At 55.0% G+C, this 15,058-nt stretch overlaps 1 protein-coding gene across 7 annotated transcripts in view; it reads left to right on the top strand.

Moving 5' to 3' along the window:
- DLGAP4 (DLG associated protein 4) overlaps positions 1–15,058 on the top strand; it is a 163,514-nt gene that overhangs the window by 79,165 nt on the left and 69,291 nt on the right. For all 7 annotated transcript variants that reach the window (XM_086760945.1, XM_086760944.1, XM_086760941.1 and 4 more), the window contains exon 3: positions 9,024–9,117. The gene's annotated coding sequence lies outside the window, so the exon portion shown is untranslated. The remainder of the gene's footprint in view (positions 1–9,023; positions 9,118–15,058) is intronic.

Below are 15,058 nucleotides of genomic sequence, written 5' to 3'. Positions count from 1 at the left end.
GCTCTGCCACTCCCGGAGGGGCTTCACCTCATCCCCTCTCTCCTGGCTCAAGCCTGGTCCTGCCGCAACAAGCGGTGTTCCCCAGGGCTCAGTGCTGGGACCAGTTCTGTTCAATATCTTTATCAACGGTCTGGATGAGGGGATTGAGTGCCCCCTCAGTCAGTGTGCAGATGACACCAAACTGGGCGGGAGTGTCGATGTGCTGGAGGGGAGGAAGGCTCTGCAGAGGGATCTGGGCAGGCTGGGCCGATGGGCCGAGGTGAACTGCGTGAGGTTCAACAAGGCCGAGTGCCGGGTCCTGCCTTGGGTCACAACAACCCCACGCAACGCTGCAGGCTTGGGGAAGAGTGGCTGGAAAGCCGCTCAGCGGAAAGGGACCTGGAGGTGCTGGCCAACAGCCGGCTGAACATGAGCCAGCAGTGTGCCCAGGTGGCCAAGAAGGCCAACAGCATCCTGGCTTGTGTCAGGAGCAGTGTGGCCAGGAGTAGGGCAGTGACCGTGCCCCTGTGCTCGGCACTGGTGAGGCCCCACCTCAAATGCTGTGTGCAGTTTTGGGCCCCTCAGCACAAGAAGGACGTTGAGGTGCTGGAGCGTGTCCAGAGAAGGGCAATGAAGCTGGTGAGGGGTCTGGAGCACCAGTCTGATGGGGAGCAGCTGAGGGAACTGGGATTGTTCCGTCTGGAGCAGAGGAAGCTGAGGGGAGACCCCATTGCTCTCTACAACTGCCTGACAGGAGGGTGTAGGGAGGTGGGTGTTGGTCTCTTCTCCCAAGTAATTTGTGACAGGATGAGAGGAAATGGCCTCAAGTTGTGGCAGGGGAGGTTTAGATTGGATATTAGGAAAAATTTCTTCAATGAGAGAGTGGTCAGGCCAGGTTGCCCAGGGCAGTGGTGGAGTCACCATCCCTGGAGGTGTTCAAAGAACATGCAGACGTGGCACTTCAGGACACGGTTTAGTGGACATGGTGGTGTTAGGTTGATGGTTGGACTTGATGATCTTGCAGGTCTTTTCCAGTCTTAAAGATTCTGTGATTCTATGGGAAAGCATCCACCACTTGAGAAAGGCTGGGAGCCTGCCCTGGCATGGAGGTGCTGTCTGTAGGATGGGCAGGTCTGCAGGGCTCACCTGGGGCAGTGGTGACTTGTCCATCTGATGCTGTTCTGTGTTTGTGGTACTCCCAAATGCTATTTTTAAGAAAGAAGAAAGCCATAAATCTGGTGTCTCCTGGAAGATGTAAGCGTGAAATCAGAGGCCCTGAACTTGTGTTATCACAGTGCCCCAAACCAAAAGTACAGTCACTTTTGGAAAGCAACCAAGGAGGAAATCCCTGAATTTGTTTATCCTTCAGGTGTCAGAACTGCATTTGAGCTGAACATCTTGGGAGAAACCTCCCAGGTAACTTGAGCTTTTGCCCATGGTGGAGAATGCACTGCTATGCTCAGCCAAGCGTAGTCCTTTTTATGGCCAATTGCTCTTGTTCATTAAAAATGAAATCTTTCTTTGCGTGTGGCCTACACTGGACCATCTCCAACTGCCTTCCCCGTGCACATGGGGTCCTGGCTGCAGTGCTCCGTTGTCAGCTTTCAGGGACTGGTGGGCTGCTGTTAGGTTGCTTGTGTTCCTGGTGTGTCCCAGTGTGAGTCGCATCGTGCAGCCATTGCGGCTCTTCTCTAAACCATCTCCAGTTTGTCAATGTCCTCCCAGATACCAAGCTGCCCAAAAAGGACTCTCTTTTTTAGTAAGATGCTGTCCATGCCACACAGGCCCTGCTTCTACTGCAGCATCCTTCACTGATTGAAGCAGAGTCCCATTTTAACCATCATTTTCTACAGATGTCTTGTGTCCAGCTGTTTAGCAACCATGGCCCTCAAGTCCATCTTGGAGTCCTACTAGGATACAGTTCTCAGCACAAGTCTCTCCAGTTGAGTTCCACGTCACAAGGCAACCTCTTCTCCATGCATGTCGCAAAGATGCGTGCAGAGTGGGCTGTTGGGCTCACCAGGATGGGCTGATGGGAAGGCCCCATACATTCTCCATCTTCTACTTCCTCTGCTAGGACACAGATCTGTAAGTTTTGCAGGAGGATCCCTCAAAGAGCTGACCTTGCCCGCCATGATATTCCATATCCCTCTTTGTCCCTCGTTCCTCCCTAAAGGTGTTAATTTTAACATTGGCTGATTTTAACACTCAAATCGTGTGACGCTCCTAGCCAGATTTCAGGAGCACAACTAGGTCGAATTCCTGTCCATACATGAGCAGAGTGTATTATCTAGGCGCCCTGGCATTGGTGTGAAGGCAATTAAAGAACTTCTTCTCTTTGAGTCCCTTGCTGTCTGGGTCAATTTTCTTCTCAACATCATGATGTCACACTAATGAAGGCTCCTCAGTCCCTCCTACCTGCCCTTCTCCTTCATTGTTTCACATTCTACTGGGTCTGTCCTGCACCCCCTGTCCCAGCCTCATGGACACCCATGCATCTGGGCACTGGGGAGGGACAGTGGGACCCCTCAGTGAGAGCACTCATCTTCCCTGTGAGGTGTCCCTGTTGGGCATGATTCTCTCACCACAGGGACTGGAGAGGCTCAGTCCTGCTCCACCCAGCTCCATCTCCCATTCCTCCACTGGGAACCTCAGAGCTGTTGTCTGCTGTTGATGCTGGTAACCTCCACCCACAGGGAACTGTGTCCCCTCCTCTACTCTCTGGTGCTGCTGGCCTGCCCAAGCTTCAACCTCTGGTCAGGCAGAGCAGACCTTAGTTGTCTGCGTGTTTACTGAGGAAATTAATGAAACTAAATTTAATACAAGATCTTATCGGAAGGGAGGGTGGTATTTCTTTCAAATGAAACAGACTTCAGCCAAAAGGTTTATGTCCTGGAGACCTTGCCAGGTTTATCTGTGTACAAACTTGAAGAAGACGAGCATTGCTGTTGAGTCCCCGCTGTGTCTCTGAGGTTCCTCTTGGCTGACAACGAAGTGGGATTTGGAGTCCTTTACACCTCTAGGAGTCAATGGGCATGATGGGTGGATCTTTTGCCTCAGCCTTTTGCTTACGTCAGCCTCCATACATCCTAGGCGAGATTGCTGCGCACTGTGTTTGTGACCGGGATACCTTCCTGTCGGGAGAGCAGGAAGAGGACCAGCACGTGCAATGTGCGGGGACCTTGTTTCCCTCCTCCCACAGCCTGAACACAGCTCTTCTGCTGACACGTTGTCTGTGCTGGAACCTTTTCAGAGCACCAGCCTTCTGGGCTCAGAGGGAAGAACAGGTTCCTGGTGGTTCAGCAGGACTTTGCCACTCTTCCCACCTTTGCCCTGGTTCTTTCACACACGTATTTTTCCATTCATGCCTCCTTCAGAAGAATCTTAATACTGGCTGCAAATCTCTTCCGAACAGCCGTATCTCATCTGTGTACCCCGCTCTCTGCCGCATACTTTTTTCCTTTCGTGAGTGTGAGGCAGTGATAGCTCTCAAATCAAGCCCCAAGCATACTTCATACAAAATTTAATTCTTTCTGGGAGACCCGAAGGAGCTCGGTGTGTTTGTTTTATCCAGAGAAGTGGTTATGAGATTAGAGGCACAAGCACACACACGTATTTGTGTGTGCTGGGGCTGGATTTGCAGAGAATGACAAATGGGCTGTGTCCCGTTTCGTACAGGAGAGCAGGGCAGAGGTTTGTAGTGACTACACCTGGACTTACGGTCTGTAAAGCTATGTGTTAGAAGGAACTCGAGTTCGGAATGATAGCAGGGGAGGGGATCGTCGCATTCATCGCACTTGCCATCACTGGGCCCCTGCATGCCTGGCTCTGCTCCTCACCCGTTTCTTACTGCCCTGTGCAGGACCTGCTCGTCCCCTCCATCCCTGGGTCATCCCTGCTATGCTCGCAAGAGCTTCACTGGGGCTTGCAGCCTTTCTCCCGTACCACAGCTCTGGATCCGGCATGGGGCCAGAGAGGCCCAGGCAGGTCACTTTGCTGGTTCACCGGCACGAGGACTGCGTTCCTTCCCAGGTTTAACAAGAAGCAGACATGGGCAGTTCACTGAGGCTCTTTCAAGTTTGGAAGAGAAGCACAAAGTCCCTGCAGTGGGAGGTGAAGGACTGGCCAGGGAGGGACCTCCCTTTCTCACACAGTCCCAGCCCAAAATGCTACTTTTTGAGCCTAGAACATTTCATGGTGTTTTCACTAAAATTAAATCCCAGCACCTTCCAAGCAATGCCTACCATGAGTGCTCTGCTCAGGTTGTGGCCACAGCAGCATGGCCCCAGGAGTGGCTGACTGGAACGGAAAGACCATCCCACCCTTCGTGTTGTGCTGCCATGCGAGCGGGCTGTGCTTTCCACTGCCAGCTGTGACCAAAACCCTCCTCAGCTTCATCTGGAGACCCCAGCAGGCAAGGGGATCCTTTACTCAGAGTTGGCTCTTTCTGTCACTTAGCTGCAGTCTTGGAGGTCGCAATTCCAGGGACCATGATCCGTCTCTTCAAGGTCTTCTCCAGACACACTTTAGGGGTAACAGAACCATGTGGGCTGCAGAAGGGCAGGCTGTGGCCCTCCTCTCCTGGAGGCTCCTGGCTTGGAGGCTCAATAATCCTGAGCTGATTCAGACCACCCTGGAGGGACCCTTGGCAGCTTCCTCCAGCACCCTGCACCTTCCTTGCCTGGAAGCTCGGGGACCCCAGCTTGCTCCCTGCTCCCCGCTCCCCACTGTTCCCGTCAGTCTGCACCCCGCTTCCCTGAGGTCGCAGCACCTCTCGTAGCAGTGCGTGTCCTTCCGCATGTTGTCTTCAATCTCGTCCCCTCCACACAACAGCCATGACGTGAGCGAGCTGCTCCTGAGAATGGAGAAAGAGGGGAATGGTGGAGGTGGAACACTGGTAGTTAACATAACGTAATTGTGCTGGTGGTACAATTGTTCATTTGCATTTCCTTGGGGCGTTGATGCTGATATTAATTAAAGGCAATTATAGCACTGTTTTCTCAGTGCCACAGTAGCATGCAAAGACAAAAATGTTTCTTCCTCCAGAGCTTTGATGGCATCTTTTATTTTGAGAAATCTGTTGGGTGAGTGGAGGCCTGGAGCCCAGGCACTGCTCCTCCCACCCATCAGTCGCTCTGTGCCGAGGGACCCGAGGGTGGGCACCGTGGTAGTGCTGAAGAGATGCTTCCAGCACAAGTAACTACTGGTGATACAGGGTGCTGGGTGCTAGTGGTGGATGCTCGTGCACCCAGGAGGGATGCTGAGAGCGTTGCTGGCAGGTGCTGATGACTTTCACAATGGCTCTGGTGACACAGGTGTTACCCTTCACAGCAGTACTGGTGCCCTTGGAGCAGGAGAGCAATAGCCGTGCTGCTGGACACTGGCCAATGGATGCTGGCGCTGTTGATGGCTGTAGACAGCCCTAGCACAGATCTGGGCGTGCGACTGGCCACTGCAGGCTCTGCATGTTTGGGTTACGGCTCAGACTGAATTCACCAGGAGCTGGAATTCACTTTTCATGTGGAGAGGGCTGCAAAAGGGTTGGATGGTGTCAACGCAGTTACTGCTGCATGGCCATCTGCAGCACCCAGGCTCATCACACCTGGTCCTGACACGTTTGCACAGTGCTACGCTTAGCACTGGGAGCAGGGGTCTGTTGGCAGCAACCTGCAACCCCATTGACATCTCGGCTTTCGGGAATGCCTGAGTTTGGGATGTGGAATTGGCCCTTGTCTTCCAGGGCTGATGCCTCCTTGGTTGAGGAGGCATGTTTGCTGTGCCTCCAGGATGGAGCATCTGTCTCTGGTTTTCAGAGCTGAGTACCTGTCAGCAGCAAGAAACTCAGAAAACAAGTGTTTTGGTGTAGAAGACAGGTGAGCTCTGGGGACACGAGTGACTGCCCTGTCTGAACAACAGCCGTCTCCTGCTTGGCTTTCCTGGGGCGTGTGCCTTTCCTCTGACCATCTCCTCTGCACCATTGGGCTTCAAGTGGTACAGAGCTAGTGGGAAGGTGAAGAGGGGTTGTACCAGATTTAGGAGAGCAGTCTTCTGATCTTTCCAGGCTTTCCATTCGTCTGTCTATTGGAATGTCCACCATGAGAGTCTCTGAATGCCTTTGAACGCAAAGTCCTCCTGTCTCTGCGTGCACTGTCCCTCCATCTAGTCTCTGCTTCCTGGGGACAGCTTATAAGGAGGGCCGTTGAGCACGTCCGGAAGGAAACATGGTGCCTCTCGCAACCCAGGCACACATTGTACCTGGGACGTCTGTAAGGGCCACCTCAGGCATGAGTTAACCTGGGGAGAAAACCCCTCTTGCTGGCTGGTGGCAGGGTGAGAGAGCAGGATCTCGTGGGCATGGCAGTGCCCACCTCTCCTTTCTGGGGACCAAGAGCTGCTGTCTTATCGCTGGCACTGGGGCACCAATTTGGTCTTCCTCTGCTTCACCAGAGAGGGAGTCAAACCCACCACTCATACACAGCCATACACACAAGCCTACCTTGGAAATTAATTGATGTAAACCCCAAATAATATCTAATCTCACTGATGAAACAGTTCAGGCTGTGTTCTCTGTGGTGATGCGTAGGTTTCTGAGGGCATCAAGAAACACTGGGGGTTTGGGGGGTTTTTTCCCCATCTGTCGTGGTTTTGTTAGTAAGGGGGGGCCTAAGGTGGCAGCTTCTGTAGGAAACTGCTAGAAGTCGCTCCCCTTTGTTCAGTGGACTCGGCCGGGCCTAGGGCGGACCTGCTGCTGGCCAAGGCCAAGCCGATTGGTAGCAGAATGTCCCGTGATAACGCCTCTGCGATAACGTATTTAAGAAGGGGAAAACAGAAAAAAAAGAGGAGAGAAGAGAAGATGTGAAGAAGCTGAGCGGGGGCAGAGGCGCAGAGGGGGAGGCGCAGGCCTCATGGGCCTTGCAGGCCTCACCCTCTGGCCTCTTGCCAGGCAGCCGATTGGGCCCGATTCCGTCCAGCCCGGCTGCAAGAAGTGGAAAGGAGATGAGAAGAAGTGAATAAGATGTAAAAAAAGATCCTGAGAGACATCTGCCAGCCTGTTGTGAGGAACGGCTGCAGATGCCAAGGTCAGTTCAGAAGGAGGGGGAGGAGTAATGTGGCTCCTGGCCAAGATTCCCCTGCAGCCTGTGGTGACGACCATGGTGGAGCAGGTTGTCCCCCTGCAGCCCATGGAGGTCCACGGAGGAGCAGAGATCCACTTGGAGCCCGTGAAGGACCCCGTACCGGGGGAGGTGGATGCCTGAAGGCAGCTGTGGCCCGTGGAGGGCCCGCTGGGACAGCTGTTCTGGAGGGACTGCACCTGTGGAAGAGATGACCCACGCCGGAGCAGTTCCACGAAGGACTGTGGCCCGTGGGAGGGACCCCACACTGGAGCAGGGGAGGAATGTGAGGAGTTCTTCCCCCGACCATAAAGCAGCGGCGTAAAACAACATATGATGAACTGACTGCAACCCCCATTCCCTCTTTCCCCCTGTGCCGCTCGGGGGGGGGGGAAGGTAGTAGAGATAATGTTAAGCTTGGGAAGAGGGAGGGGTGGGGGGAGGTTATCTTGTTCTCTGTCTCATTATCCTGCTGTTTGTAGTAATAAATGAATAGTTTTCCCCAAGTTTAGTCTGTTTTGCCCGTGACGGTAACTTTAAGGATTTCTCCCTGTCCTTATCTCAAACCTCGAGCCGTTTTTCCCTATATTTTCTCTCCCTGTTCTCTCGGAAGGTATGGGGAGTGAGAGAGAGACTGTGTAGTCTGGTCCGATCGGGGCTGAACTACGACACCATCTTTATTTACTTTACATTTCACACAGGGAGCATTTTTCAGCTGTTTACGGTGTAACTGCTGGTGAGTGCCAATGAAGACAAGGTTCTGCTGCGAGACAGTAGCACCTCGTGAGCAGACAGGAGAGATGTACCGTGTGAGCTGCTCAAGCAAAAGGTTAACGAGCAGCATTGGTTGGTGCGAGAAAGACGCAGATTTTGGCAGGTGCGTAGCTAGGCCACACCAAAGGCTGCCAGCGGCCAGCCTGGTTGGGGGGTTTATCCCCAGGATTGTCCCAGGGCTGAGAGCAAAGGCAGCAGCCCAGAAGATGAGGCATAGACAGTGTCCTGGTTCTGGCTGGGACAGAGTTAACTTGAGCTGGGAGAGGAGCTGGAGCTGGTGGCCCCTGTGGCTGGGGACGCAGCTGGGGTAGGTCACAAATGAGCCCACAGCTGGGCCAGGTTACCCAAACTGGCCCAAGGGCTGCTCCATCCCATGGGCCGTCTGCTCAGGGTATCCAGTGGGGAGGGTGCTGGGGGGAGGGTGCTGATGCTCAGGAGGGGGACGGGCACCAGGATCCCCTGTGAGCTATGGTACTGGAAATGACATGCTTGAGTGTATTCTGTTGCTGGTTTTGGCTTCCATCTCTGTTTTGTTTTCCTGTGTTGTTCTCTTAAACTGTTTTTATCTCAACCCAGGAGTTCTGCCTCCTTTTCTTTCCTGATTCTCCCCCTCCCCCGCAGGAGGAGTGAGTGAGTGGTGGTGTGGTATTTTAGGTGCTGAGTGGGGCTGAACCATGACAGAGGGTTGCAGAACCACCCTTGCTCAGGACAGTGAGCTCCTGGCACGGCCGAGAAACAGACAGCTATGGGGAGCGAGGGCATTCCGTGAGGGATTATTTCCTGACAAAGAAACAAGGGAAGGGAAGTGGAAGAGCACTTTCCCACAAAGGTGCTCACCCCAGCCCTGTGCCCTGGGCAAAGAGCCCGGGCATTTTCAGTGTTCTCCTCCCCACCCAGCTGATTTCCAGTCCAGCTTTTTGATCCACGTGCAACGCAGAGGGACATGGGACCCACTTCTGCATCTTCCCCCTCTCCCATGGGGATTGCCTCTGCCTCTTCTCACAGGACGCTTTCTTGCCTTTGCCTTTGCTAGGATTTAACAAAGACAACCTGGGTGTCGGTCAGAGTTGTGTCGGTTGTGGGCTGGGACATTTGGCAGGAAGACACCACTCTGCTCTGTGTGACCTGAGGACGTTTTCCCTCTCCTCTGCCTGGCAGGTCTTCATGACGGACAGCTCTGGAGCCCAGAGGGTCGCAAGGCACGCAGAATGCTGAACCTGGCCTAGTCCCCACACCCAGCAAGCTGTGAGAGGTACAGTATGGCCCAGGGATGACATTGGGGCTCCTCAGAAACAGCCGAGGCGGGGGGATGTGAGCTGTGTGCTCGTGGTACGAGGGGCAGCAGAGCCGGAGGGAGAGGGAGGCTGGGGAAGGGAAGCTGGAGAGGGTGTTTCGATGGCAGCCCTTCCTCCATCCAGTAGTGAGTCCCACAACACGCCCGTCACCAAAATGAAGTGATGGAATCTAATACTGATCGCTATAGTAACGTCAGGCCTCCACGCTGACCCAGTTTGAGACAAGGGAAGTGCTCCCCCAGCTTTGGGCACACAGGCGGCTGCAAGCGCGTCGCAGTCTGTTCTCCAGAAAGAATGGCAGAGGGAGCTGCCGGCTTTTCCGTGCTTGCCTCCCCTCGCCCCAGGACCCTCAGGCAGCATGAGCTGCTTTGCCTCAGGCTCTGAGCAACTCCACTGCTGGAGAGTATCTCCATCCCGCGTCCCGCCGGCGGGCAGGGCCCCACCTAGCTTCATCTGGGCGTTCAGGCAACAGGAGCTGGAGCAAAGCAAAGCCACTGAGACGCGGCGGCACAGCAGCAACAGCCATCGCCACTCGCAGCACCCAGTTACTGCTGCACCACAAACACCCAGGGTAAGGAGCCTGTCCCTGCCCTCCCAGCCATCCTCGCCACCTCTGCCAAGTCCTCGGTACCCCTGGTCCTGGGGATGCTGTGGTGGCACAGTGGGATGGGAGGACCAGCTGGCATTTTGCGGCAGGGTGGTAGCACAGGAGGTGAAGCGGAGTGGCCTGTCGTCTTCTGCATCGCAAGTTTTCAATGCAAGTGTGGACAACCTCCATTTCTGGAAGTCAGAGCATAAAGAAGGTCGAGGGCAGCTGTGTTGACTGCTCTTCATCCTCTGCTTGCTCCATGGAGGGCTTTGCAAACACGCACGCCCTCCTTCAGGCCTCCTGAAAAGCACTGACCCAAACAAATCAGGTTTGGTCCCAAATGATCTCATTAGCTGCTCTTCCAGACCAGCTGGAACAAGCACTGTGTTGTCACCAGCGCGTGCCCCGAGTGCCCTGTAAAAGAGCAGAGACGGCAGGTTGGTTTCCAGAGCCAGTGACCCTGGTCCTGCCCTGGTCCTTCCACTCCATCTCATCAGCTCTCCTGCTCGCTTCCTGAAAAGTCTCCTTTTCTTATCTTGCCTTCGTTTGTCTCATTTGAGCTACTTAAGGCTTTGCATTTCCTTCTTCAGAGCAGATGCCGTCTTCTGGAGAACTTGAGAAACTTCTCTTTAGGGACAGACAAACAGGTGGTAAAGTTTCTGGGGTTTTGCTCCCTTGAGAGTTGATTATATTACCAGTGATACTGGCAAGAAAATAAGTTCTGTTTCTCCAAAGAGTTCATCTGCTCCCCTAGCTTAGTCAACACCTGAAGTCAAAACTCTTTGTCGTATTGCAGACATTGTTTTTCACAGCATTTGGTTGTGCTGCTACCAAAAAAAAGAGTGGTATCTTGAACAGATAAGGAAGAAAAATTATTCTTTGTCTGCTTTGGGATGGCTCCTGTCAGATTTCCCATTAAAAAGGCACAAATCACTTATTCACATGTGAAGTGAGATGTGAGGAGGTCCTTCCACCAGTGACATGGGACTCAGTAGCATTGAGAAATCAGTGCTGGACACTTTCTTGAGCTCCTACGCCAGTGTAGCCTGTGCTGGGATTTGTTTTATCTAGTGTTAGCTGCCTGGAGTTGGATTTGCCATCCAGAGGGACCTGGACAGGCTGGAGAGGTGGGCCCATGCCAATCACATGAAGTTCAACCAGGCCAAGTGCAAGGTCCTGCATCTGGGTCGTGGCAATCCCAGGCACAAATGCAGGCTGGGCAGAGAATGGATGGAGAACAGCCCTGAGGAGAGGGACTTGGGGGTGCTGGTGGACAAGAAGCTCAACACGAGCTGGCAATGTGCGCTGGCAGCCCAGAAAGCCAACCGCATCCTGGGCTGCATCCCCAGCAGCGTGGGCAGAAGGTTGAGGGAGGGGATTCTGCCCCTCTACTCTGCCCTGGTGAGACCCCATCTGCAGCACTGCGTCCAGCTCTGGAGCCCCCAACATCAGAAGGACGTGGAGCTGTTGGAGAGGGTCCGGAGGAGGCCACGCAGATGCTGAGAGGGCTGGAGCAGCTCTGCTGTGAGGCCAGGCTGGGAGAGCTGGGGCTGTTCAGCCTGGAGAAGAGGAGGCTCCGGGGAGACCTGAGAGCGGCCTTCCAGTGCCTAAAGGGGGCTGCAGGAAAGATGGGGAGAGACTGTTCAGCAGGGCCTGGAGTGACAGGACAAGGAGAAATGGTTTTAAAATAGAGGGAGGCAGATTCAGACTGGATATTAGGAAGAAATTTTTTACACTGAGGGTGGTGGAGCCCTGGCCCAGGTTGCCCAGAGAGGTGGTGGATGCCCCATCCCTGGAAACATTCCAGGCCAGGTTGGCCGGGGCTCTGAGCAACCTGATCTGGTTGGAGATGTCCCTGCTCCTTGCAGGGGGGGTGGACTGGGTGGGCTTTAGTGGTCCCTTCCCACCCAAACCCTTCTGTGATTCTATGATTTGTAGATGGGATGGGCAAGACTGTTGGCTCACCTTCAGGCAGACTGGCCCTTGTAAAGCAACTCACCCTCACCTAAGGAGGGGGTTCAGGTAGACAAGACACACAACTCACTGGAAGCCCCTGTCTGCCCTCCCTTGCTGTGTGGAGAGAGAGGAGGAAAGGGCCGATGTGCCTTGGTTCTCCCAGCGATGCTGTCACACGTCTCAGTGGAAAGTCCAGGTGATGTGAACCCAACAGCAGCTCCTCGGGAGACCCTGGCTTCAGCCCCTCTCAGCAGCCCAGGACAGGCAGCTCAGCCCTCCACACCCGCTCCACCCCGGCATGAAGCTGCCCGACAGCACCAGCCGACTTCCCGGGGAGACGTGAGCGGCAGGAGATGGCTGGAGGAAGGTTTGTTGTGTAAGGAATCATTCTAAGTGGAAGCTGGCTATTTTTATCCCCCGCGATTAGATTCTGAGCTCCTTGAATCATCATTAATGCAACGCCCTGGGAGCCGGCGGCCCCCCTCGCTGAGTGCCACACGAAGTGTTCCTGCTAATTCGGGGAACATCTGAACTCACGCGTGTAGGCAGACCGACGTCACCTACAGCACAGCATACAGATTTTTAAGCTGCTTGCGGCAGGATGAGGGGAGTCACTTTTCCTCTGCAGGCTGCGAGTCGTTTATTCCTTACCTAGCTGGTTATTAGCGCCCTGCTAAGTTTCTATATATAAAAGCCACCCATGTGTTTGCACCCGGTTGGGATGGCTGGGCTGAGCTTTATGTGGGAACTGTGGTACGTGGAGCACCGGAAGAGCTGATCAGCAGAGGGCAGGGCTGCGTGTCCCTACAGGGTGCCTGCAGCCCTGTCAGGATGGGGGTTTCTTCCTTCTGGAGCGCTCTCATTTTATGGATTGCTGTATCTGATGCTTCCACCTGCCTCTCCCAAGCAGCCCCTGAGCGGCCTCCTGGCCTTTGGTGGCCAGCCCTGCCTCCGTCCTGGCCCTCCCCAGCCAGCCCTGTCCAGGCCATCCCTGCTTCGAAGGTGGTGATCCCAAGGGATGCCTTCCGACCTAAACAAGTCTGTGGGAGAGTGGCTGGCATCGCCTGGACCAGGGGCTGGCTGCGTGGCTGGTGCCTGGTGTCTTGCAGAGGTGCTGTGGTTTTGTGGTGCGTTGTCGTCTTTAGACGGGACGTGACGGGACGGAGGGTAGGGTGAGAGCGCCGAGCTGTCCCGGGAGGTGCCGCTGCCTCTGCTGCATGTCGGGCTTGTGAGCACCAGCTGACTGCAGAGCCAAATGTCAGGTCCCCTCTAAAGAAAATAATGCATCACATAAGGTAAGACGGGGAGAAACCCTTCAGCAGGGCCTGGTGTGACAGGACGAGGGGAAATGGTTTTAAAATAGAGGGAGGCAGATTCAGACTGGACATAAGGAAGAATTTCTTTACTCTGAGGGTGGTGGGACATTGGCGCAGGTTGCCCAGAGAGGCGGTGGATGCCCCATCCCTGGAACCATTCCAGGCCAGGTTGGCCGGGGCTCTGAGCAACCTGATCTGGTTGGAGATGTCCCTGCTCCTTGCAGGGGGGTTGGAGTGGGTGGGCTTTAGCAGACCCTTCCCACCCAAACTGTTCTGTCATCCTATGAAAGCCAACAGTCCCTAATGTGGTTGGCTCACAGGAGGTGCTCTGCACAGGTGCCTCCCAGGCTTCGTTGTTTTGTGTCTTGGGGCTCAGGTCTGTGCGGAATAGCCAAGGAGCAGCGCCTGTGGATCAGTGGTCCTCTGGCCACTGCCCTCACCGCAGCAACGGGGGAGGAATTACTGTGGGGAGATGGGGCCGGACCCGTGGCCAGCATCCCCTGGGCAGCCGTCCTCCCGAGGGCACAGCTCATAGCCTGGTGGAGCCCCTCTGAGGGGACATGGAGCTAGTTTCCAAGGGTGGAAAGGATGAAGGAGACGTTCTCCATGCGCAGGGTGGACAGGACAGAGCATCACAGGCTGGAGCTGCCACCAGGGAGATCCCAGGTGGATTGTACAACCTTTGGAGCTCTGTAGGAGCAAAGACAGATAGGCGTCTCCAGGCCGGCTCACGGGAGTTCTGCCCTGCGTGACACTTTGACAGGCTTCTCGCTCACGCTTTCTGCCAGGAGTTACAAACTGTAATTTCAGGGACTTACTGAACACTGGCTGGAGGGACAGCCGGAAGCGGGGCCGGCACCTGAGAGTGAGGACAGGACAGACAGCGAGGAAATCGTGGCTTTGCTGGTATCTACGCTGTATTGCACTGTCTCCTCCATCCTGTTCCTTTTGGTTGTCTGCTGCTCTGCCCAGAGTTCAGGCCAGCCTCATCTCTTTGCTGGTGAAAAGAGACAGAAACAAATATTTGCAGTCACTGAAGTATCACTGACAACAATGGAGGCGTCTCAGCTCACAGTGAAGATATGATTCAGTCTTCCTGAAGTGGCGTGAACCGTCTCCCACCAGCTTCGGCAGCCCCTGGACCAGCCCCGTCTCCCACTCACAGTAGATGAGCGCAGCAGTTGTGGGTCCTACAGGAGCTTCCAGGAGGAAGCTGACTCCAGCTGGGGTTCAGAGCGGTTTGGGACGCACAAAACTGCCGTAATTCAGGTCAGGTCATCCACTGCCTCTCAGAGACCTCAGCATCAGCAAAGCCACTGGGAAGAGGAAGGGCAACCTTGAAAAAACACAAGCTGGGAGGAAGGAAGGTGATGGGGCTGTGCAGCAAAACCAGCCCCTTCCCCAGCGCAGGGGTGGCTCCTCTCCAAGCCCTGGCAGCCCCTGCTGTGACCATTTGCGAAGCAGGGTCTTCTCCTGCCGACCGCTCCGGGTGCCGTCCCCGAGGTCAGGGGCCATCCACCTCCTTGCCGTGGTGCCTGACGCGGGGCGGGAGGACACGGCGGGGGCACTGGGCAGCTGTCCTGGGAGACAGCCCTTGCCCAGTTTGCGAGCTGCAGGATCCTGGATTTAGGAGATTTAATCTGGAGCTTTTTCATCCTTCCAAATTAAAAAGATGGCAGGAAAGAGGCTTGCTGGGTTTTTCCCTTCCCTGACCCCATGTCTCAAGGAAGTGCCAAGGACTGCAGAAGAGTAATTGAAATGTAATGAGAACAGTTTAATCCATCTTAGTGGGACACTGGCAGGCAGGGGATGCAGCCAGCACAGCACGGTGGGCACGGGGGGCCGGGGGAGTCCCCGCTGCCCCGCCAGCCCTGGCCCATGGCACGCCCGGCAGCAGGCCGGCACCCCGCCCAGGGGAGAGCTGCTCGGGATGGGCAGGAGGATGGGGACCTGTCGGCAGCCCGGCAAGAGCCCACGGGAGGAAAAGGGAGCAATAAACTCTCGGCCACATTGAAGCGAGTGTTGGCAGGAGCACGC

The sequence above is a fragment of the Chlamydotis macqueenii genome, chromosome 16 (genome assembly GCF_036417535.1).
Source record: "Chlamydotis macqueenii isolate bChlMac1 chromosome 16, bChlMac1.mat, whole genome shotgun sequence".
Lineage (NCBI taxonomy): Eukaryota > Metazoa > Chordata > Aves > Otidiformes > Otididae > Chlamydotis > Chlamydotis macqueenii.
This window is presented reverse-complemented; position numbering and strand designations above follow the sequence as displayed.